This window comes from Camellia sinensis, chromosome 3, assembly GCF_055761805.1.
Source record: "Camellia sinensis isolate YWXY chromosome 3, ASM5576180v1, whole genome shotgun sequence".
Lineage (NCBI taxonomy): Eukaryota > Viridiplantae > Streptophyta > Magnoliopsida > Ericales > Theaceae > Camellia > Camellia sinensis.
The window spans coordinates 89,521,174-89,529,814 of NC_138963.1; the positions used below are offsets into that span (position 1 = coordinate 89,521,174).

Below are 8,641 nucleotides of genomic sequence, written 5' to 3' on the forward strand. Positions count from 1 at the left end.
CACTGGGGTTGGCCGAAAATCAAAAATAAAAAAAAATAAATAAATAATTTTTTTTGGGCCAATAGGAGCCGACCCCCAGTACCCCCAGCTGGGGGTCTAAGGCATTTTTGATAATACATTAACACCATGACATTCTGGAAATCAACAATGCTACCACCCCCACTGGGGGTCGACCCCCAGTGACGTGGCGCAGTGCCATTCGTCAGTTTTCTTTTTCTTTTTTCTTTTTTTTCTTTCCTGCCAATCACCCACAGCCACGTGAGCTGGGGGTCACCCGCATTTTCCTTCTGGAAATTACTCTTTCCTCCTCAAAGTTTACAGTTGTATTAAAAAAAATCCAATTGTATTATAGAATTTGCTGACGTCACCATGTCATTCTTTCAAAATGCTAATTTTAACCCTTGAAAGAAAGGATTAAAACCTCAAAATCCTAGACTATTTCTCCTAATTAATCTCTGTTCTTCTATTCTCTTTCTCTCCTTTCCAAGTTTTTTCTCCTCATTTCCCTTATTTATTGCACCGTTTATATCTTCCATCACCACTTGGAAGCTCAAACATCTTCAAAGAATGGAGGTGACCTTGTTACCAGGGACGGAACCAGGATTTCATTATCAGAGGGGCCAAAAGAAAAATAATTTTTTTTTCACCATATATACAAAACACACATATATGTATAATATGATATATATATATATATAAATTATATATACATAATAAAAAAAATTAGATACCATAGAAGCAATTTCTAATAAGATGAAGAAACTTTTTTAGTGTAAAATAGAAAGAGAATTCAAGATAGAAGAAGAATGACATATATATATTTTTATATTATGGGGTCATTTTATATATAACATGATATATATATATATATATATTTAAAATTCTATAGTAAATAATAATTTTTACAAAAATCTGGGGCCATGGCCCCTCATAGTTTTCTCTTAGTTCCATCCCTGCTTGTTACCATCGTTTACACTTCTCTCTATCAACATAACACAACCTTTATTTGGTATTTAATTATATGTATCTAATGGCTCTTTTGTATAATGGACTGTCAATAATCAAATCTTGGTGCTCAATCATGATTGTGAAGTGGTGAAATAACTTAGGGTTTTTTTTTAGGTACGTTTATGGTGGTTGGTCTGGTAGAATGAGGATTAATTTGGAGGATTTGTTGAAAATTGATGTAATGGCTGTACGTGGGTGATGTAGGTAGAGACAAAAAAGTTTAAAAATAATGTACATTAATTATTGTACTCACTTTTGTACACAATGTACAACGTTTTAAGTTTATTAAAATATTGGTGGAAAAAACTACTCACATTACATAATTTCACATTGCATATCGCAAAAGTATGAGATGAACAAAACAAACCTTCAATCCCAGGAAAAATAACATGCTGAATAAAATACAGATAAAATATAAAATGGTTAAAGAAAGCAAATCGAAGCCTGTGTGATACCACAGTCTCCTTAAAATAGATTCGCCGCCTCACCGTTGGGTGCTGGAGGTATGCCGGTGTCTACTTCCCAGGATACGACGGTTTTTACCAGCTACAACAGAAGCACCTTCTAATTAGCTTAGCGAATGGACAACGGCAGCACTCTCTTTCAGGAAGAAAATTATAGGAGAAGTAGACTGACAGTGTACGAATGTCAAGGAAAAATTTTATATCTCTTTTCAAGGAATAGGGCCTCCTTTCATACACCATGGGGGAGAGGGGAGGAGCCTCTAGCCATCAAGGCTGGCAACTAATGTTAGCAAAACTGCCCAATTAATTTTGTAAAACTGATGAGCCTTAAATGTATGAGTTATATACACATTTATGAGGCAATTTCTTATTCAACCATTTTTCTCCAACAAATATCACATTAACAAAATTTAATTTATAATTGTTTTTGATATATGAAAAAACATTTGTTTTGTACATCGAAAATAATTGATTTATCTTAGTTTTACACGTGCTATGCATGGCTTACTGCTAGTTCATGATGTCATTTGAAAAAAAGGTAAATCATACTGATACCCTCCCCACCCCTTGACCCCTCTTGATTTGATTGGTCAGATTTTTTTTTTTTTTTTCCTTCTCCTTCAATCACCATCTGTCACGTGTGTGTGAGATGGTGATTGGAGGGGATCTCTATCAAAGCCCATTTACAAAACCCTATAACATTAATATGTATCGCAGAAAATGTCAGCGAAAGTGTTTTTTTTTTTTTGTTTTGAGTTTCAAAATTGTTTTTTTGACTTTTTAATTTGTATTTTTTAGGGAATTTTATTTAATAATATAGTTATTTTTTATTTATGAATAAATATTTACAAAATCAATAAATAAAAAAACAAAAATGTACTATTGTTTTGTATTTAATAAATTTACAAAATTCATAAATTTAATATTTAATAAATATATCTAAATTAAGTGGAACTTAATTTTATTGTTTGCCAATTACTCACTGTATTGCATGTTAATTAGCTTGTAGTTACACAACTTTCGACAAGAGAAGTGATTGAAACCCCTCCAATCACCATCTTATACACACGTGGGTTGGTGATTGGAGAAGAAGAAAAAAAAAAATAGCCAATCACAATCAGAGGGGGTCGTGGGGGTGCTTCCCTGTGGGGGTCTAAATCATTTTTGTTTTAACAATGAACCAAGTCAAGAGAAAGTAGATTTATAAATTATAAATACAGATGGCATAATGATATTGGTTGAAATATTTGACTAACTACAACAAATTATAGATACTTTAAAAATATTGTCACACAAGTATTAAATATTTTATACCTTCTTTAAATATGGGGTACGCGTTGGGTACTGGATGGCATGTCAAGAGAAAAAAACAAAATTTAAAAAAAAAAATTAATAGTACTTGAGAATTTTTGCACACATTTTAAAAAGCTTTAAAATTTTAAGGTGTTTTGTAATAATGAAAATCAATAACGAATTACGAGCCGTTTGGCAATAGATATTTTTGCTCTTTTTTTTTTCAAAACATCAATTAATTACTCTTTTTTGTCATAACTATTTATTCAATTAAAATTTTATTTTAAACACAATAATCATATAGAAAAATTATTAAAAAAATATCAGAGTTTGAGCCTTATAACAAAATAAACTCTAAGTTTTTAATTTCATCGATTTAAATCATAATTTTTTGATTTGTTTTACATCTAAATCATTTGTCTATTTCTGTTAAGTGAAATCGACCCAAAAAAATGACATTTTAGTCATTATACTTATGAAAAAATTAGGGATGTATCCCTCGATAAGTTTGTGTAAGAGTTTAAAAACAACAACAATTTATTTGATAGTCTTTATGATTTGAAACTCTAGAAGAATAAAGAAATATTTTACTTTAAAAGACAATAATATTGCAACTCTAAATCTTCTTTTCCAAAACTCTATCTCTCTATGACGTTCTCTTTACTATTTTTTTCTCTTTTCTTTCTCTTTTCGACAACTACCGCCACCACCACTACCATGATCAATCACAACTATCATTGTTACTACTATTGTCACCATCTATCACCATTGCCATCTACTATATATTGTCATCATCAATTATAGTCGTTGTTTGCCACCGCCACCATCCTTCAACCATCATTTTATTCATATCTCCATCAAGTTCATTTGTGACAATGAAGTTCCTTACACAATCTCCCTCAATTTGTATATGTTTATCTGTTCTTCTTCCCTTGTTCTTCTCTTTCTCTTTCTATAATCGCTCTTTCATTTTTCTTTATTTTCTCCATATCACACAATAAAAGTTCACCAAATTCCACTCCGAGTAAAATTTCACTATGACAATAAGTGAAATTTTATTTAAAAATCATAATTTTGGAACTCTTATTTGAATTTTTTATATATAAATTTGAAATTAAGGACCTAATTTTTGCAATTGATTCTCAAATTTACACAATTTTTAAGTTTCTAATAGAAATTTCTTTGAGTTTAGTGAAATTTTCACTGTGCAAAAGTCAGTGAAATACTATGTTTCACTTCCCCTAGTGAAATTTCACACACTCACACACACACACATATAAAGATTTTACATTATTTATGGATCTTATTTGATAGATCTTGATGAGATCATTGTAAAAATAAAAATTTGGTAAAAGATAAAAATAAAAAGCTCTTAAATTTTAAGATTTTCAAATCACCTAAAAGGTGAAAAAGCATAATAGTTGGGGTATTTTCATCTAATGCATTTTTGGAGGACCTTGACTAGGGGAAATAAGGCTCTATTTGCACCCCAAACATTAGGTTGGGCACTCCAACTTAATTAAACTTTTTTATTACTGTTATGTCGCCATTTAAAATGACCAAAAAGTACTTAGTACTAAAAAAAATACAAATCAAAATGTTTTGGACAACCCATTCATAATCAAACTCAATATTCCTTTCGTTCTTTTATTCTCTTCTTACTATTTTCACTTTGTATCTTCATACTCAATCCTATTTTCTTTGAATTCATCATTCTTGCATTGTATTTCATATTGAAGTTAACAACGAACAATGAAGAAAACATTTCTAAGCATTTTTCTTTTTATTAGAGAAAAGTTAAGTTTTCTATTCATGTTCATCATTTTCGGCTGTTGGGTATATGAAATTTGTTTGAAAATTCAGTACCGAACAAATTACATTTATTCTTAAACTTTCTAAATAAAATTCATATATTCGGTAGTGTGTTTCCGAAATAATGGTCATTGTTCAGTATTTAATATCCGAACAATTGTCTATGTTCGGCTCTATGTTTTCGAATATTTATGTTTGGTTTGTGTTTGAGAGATGTGTTTTAGAGATAAAAAGTATGAAAAGTTGTTTGGTTTGGTTTTTTTCAAAAGATGTTTTGGAAAATTATTTTGAGAGAGAGTTTTGGAAAAAATGATTGATTTGATGTGTGTGAGAGAGAGATTTGTTTGGAAAACTTGTTTGGTTTACAAGTTTTGAGAAAATTTTTTAGGAAAATTTGTTTGGTTTGATTACTTTTAAAAACTTATTTGTAGAGAAAATTTCCCAAAAATTTTTTAGAAATACAAACCAAACGAACCCTTAATTTTTAACTTCTTTATATTCCAATTTTGAACAAAAAGAACTATTTGACATTATATCCGGTATTACATATTTTCAATTTCCTACTGTTCAGACTTGAGTATGCGCACATGGTTCATTTGTTCGGCACCAAGTATTTGAAGCAATTTCATAATTTCGAAATTAAGTATTTGGACATATTTAATTTGTTCGGCACTAAGTATCCAAATGGAATAGTTGAAACCAATTTGTTAGAATTTCCCATCTTTACCTTCACCTACTCCACTACACACTCCACTTCACCTACCTCCACTTCACCACACACTCCACTTCACCTAACCCACTATCACCTCCACTACACCTACTACCACATTTTCTTCTATATATAGATTGTATAGGAATTGTAATTAATAAATCTTGTAATACATCAATCAATAATACATTAATTTTAACATGGTATCAGAGCAGGTTTAGAACCTAGTATTTTCGCTTCACCGGCGGGCGGCAACCTCACCTTGGCCGTCCGCCGGACCTCAATCTAATCCGCTAGAATTTTCTACACATACCTTGAAATTTTATTCGAGTCCACCACCACTGCCCCTCCTCTCACTGTTGTCCTCCCATACGCCACCGTCTCGGTCGTCTTCATCTACCACCACTGTTCGCTGCAGTCCCTTCACACTGCTGCACACACTGCTGCACACACACTGCTGCAGAAATCAACACACACACTGCTGCAGAAATCAACGGCTGGACACACACTGCTGCGGTCCCTTCACTCTGATCAACGGCTGGACCCACACACTGCCGGCACCATCGCAGCCACCTTCGGCGGCTTCGCTTCCGACTACTCCGCCCGCTTCTTCGGCATGAGAGGCCGCCTATGGACACCCTCTGGATCCTCCAAACACAACAATCTTGTAATCAATATACATCAATCAATAATAATACATCAATTTAAAAGGAGCTAACCGGAATCAATGTCGGGACAGTTTACAGAGTCTCGGCGGACTCTTGTGATATTTGTAATCCTCCCTGGTTTGTTCTGAGGATTCAATATCTCAATGAGCTTAACCAGCTCATTAGGGTCCATTTTGTCCCTCACCTTAATTCCATGGGGCTTAGCAATTCCTCTCAAGAACTCAACATGGGCACCATCAAGTTGCCGAGTTCGTTCCCCAGCCCAGAGGAAATGAGCAGAACAATCATAGTACAAGCCGGACGTTGCATCCATCCTGGTAAGTGCCTGCTCATAAGGCACGAGCAGGCACGAGCAAGCACTCATGCGCTGTCCAACACTCAGTGGTTGTCATGATCGGATGATCACTTTCAGTCCAGCAGCAGACATGAATCCAAGGGTCTCATCAACTCGGTTCGCTAGTTCCCGATACCTATCTCCCTGCTCACTGTGCTCTGTGAAATCCATATTCCCCCACCTGCATGTGTGCTGCTAACCCCCCACCACCCACCTTTCTTTTTATTATTTTATTTCATGTGAACCATTCACACACGGTTTCACCTCATGTGCCCCATGTGCACCATTCATCTTCTTGATTTATTTTATTTATTTCTTTATTTATTTATTTATTTTTTCATTAAAAAAAAATAAATAAATAAAAAAAATAATACTAATACTAATAAACAAAAAAAAAACAATAAAAAAAAAAAAAAAACACACCTTTGCAGGTTTTCAAAAAACGTGGGCCCAACGCTCCACTTTCTTTATTTTCTTTTATTTTATTTATTTATTTATTTATTTCTTTATTTTTTTTATTACAAACCCAAAACAAAAAAAAAAACAAAACAACTCTCCTTTTTCTCTCACTCTCCCTTTTTTTTTTAAAAATATTTTCCAACCCACCGCCCCACATGGGCATGTCTCTCTCCACCTTTCTTTATTTTATATATATATATATATATATATATATATATATTTTTAATTATATTACTCCACCAGCGTTGTTCTCATTTTTTTTTATTCTCTCAGTGCTTAGTCCACCAACTCACTTCCCTCTTTTCTTTATTTCTTTTAAACACTTTTCCACGAACAGTGAGCCAGCTTTTTCACATAATTTTTCATTCCATTTTTTTTATTAAAACATAAAAAAAAAAAAAAAGCAAAACAAATTACAGATTTGCACAACACTTTGTTTTATTTATATTAGGGATCAACCCCGATCCCCATTTTACACCGAAAAAAAAAACAAAAAAACAAAAAAACAACCCAAAAATAAAAAAAAAATAAAAAAAAAATAAAATACAAACACACACACCCACACCCACAGTGGGATTTTTCTTCTCTACTCTGCTGCAGGTCTCTTCTTCTTGCCTCCGTCCTAGACGGCCCTTGCCGTTGTTGCCTCCGTGTTTCCCACTCCACTGGGCATGATCACTACTCCCTGCTCCTCCCCTGCAGCATATGGCGGACCTCCAAATCGGAACATCACGGTGGCCTTCCGCTTCAGCTCCTTGTTTTCCGCTTTCAGCACACTTATCTCTGCTCGCGCATCCTTATACATGCGCTGGAGCAGAGCCAGTTGGCCGTTCAAATGCTGCACCTCATTTGTCCTACTCTGCAGCCGGTTCGACAAATTTGTAACCGCAGTCATGGTTTCCACACATGACTTCAGTGTATATTGATTGGCTTCAATATCTGTTTGCCCTGCCATTTTTTGCTCCACAGCCCGCATCGGAAAGTTCAACGGAGCAAAACCAGCGGTGTTTGGTTGAGGTTCACTGGCCACCGCACCAGTTATCTCTCTTGTTGACTCGTTCAGGTCGGGAAAGAGAGTGAGCAGACTCCGGGAAGAAGAGGCCATTTTTCTGGGCAACAGAGTGTTACAGATTTTCTCTCTCCGAAGAGGCAGAGTTTTTCAGCGAAGGGTTGGTTTCAGAGGTTTCAGAATGGTATGCCTCAGCCTCAGCCTTCGTCTTGGTTAAATAGCCGAGGCAGCCACGCGTATTGCGCGCCACTTGCCGCCAGACGACAAACGGGCGCGCAAGCCAAGGCGCCCACGTGCCTCGCCATCATGTCCGGCACACCTTTTGATGAATTGGGTACGCCTTTTGATGGCACGCCTTTTGAAAGATTGGGCACACCTTTTGAGGGTGCGACTTTTTAGGGGTCCGACAAGACTCTGTAAACTGTCCCGACATTTGATTCCGGTTAGCTCCTTTATGGGTCCGACAAGACTCTGTAAACTGTCCCGACATAGATTCCGGTTAGTGTCTACAAGGGTCCGACAAGACTCTGTAAATTGTCCCGACATAGATTCCGGTTAGTTTCTACAAGGGTCCGACAAGACTCTGTAAACTGTCCCGACATTGATTCCGGTTAGCTCCTTTTAAGGGTCCGACAAGACTCTGTAAACTGTCCCGACATTGATTCCGGTTAGCTTCTACAAGGGTCCAGCAAGACTCCGTAAACTGTCACCACAACTGTCACAATAGTGTCTGCTACAACGGTCTGACATGACCCCGTAAACTGTCTTCTACAACGGTCCGACATGACCCCATAAACTGTCCTCTACATGGTTATGACACCCCCATACAGTGTCTCCTATCCTTTTTTTATGTATTTTCTTGTTTTGTTCCTCTCTTCAAACTCA

General features: G+C 35.3%; 1 pseudogene; it reads right to left on the reverse strand.

Moving 5' to 3' along the window:
- Positions 1-5,608: 5,608 nt before the first annotated feature.
- On the reverse strand, positions 5,609-6,459 carry LOC145821672 (phospho-2-dehydro-3-deoxyheptonate aldolase 1, chloroplastic pseudogene; annotated as a pseudogene).
- Between the last annotated feature and the right edge of the window lie 2,182 nt (positions 6,460-8,641).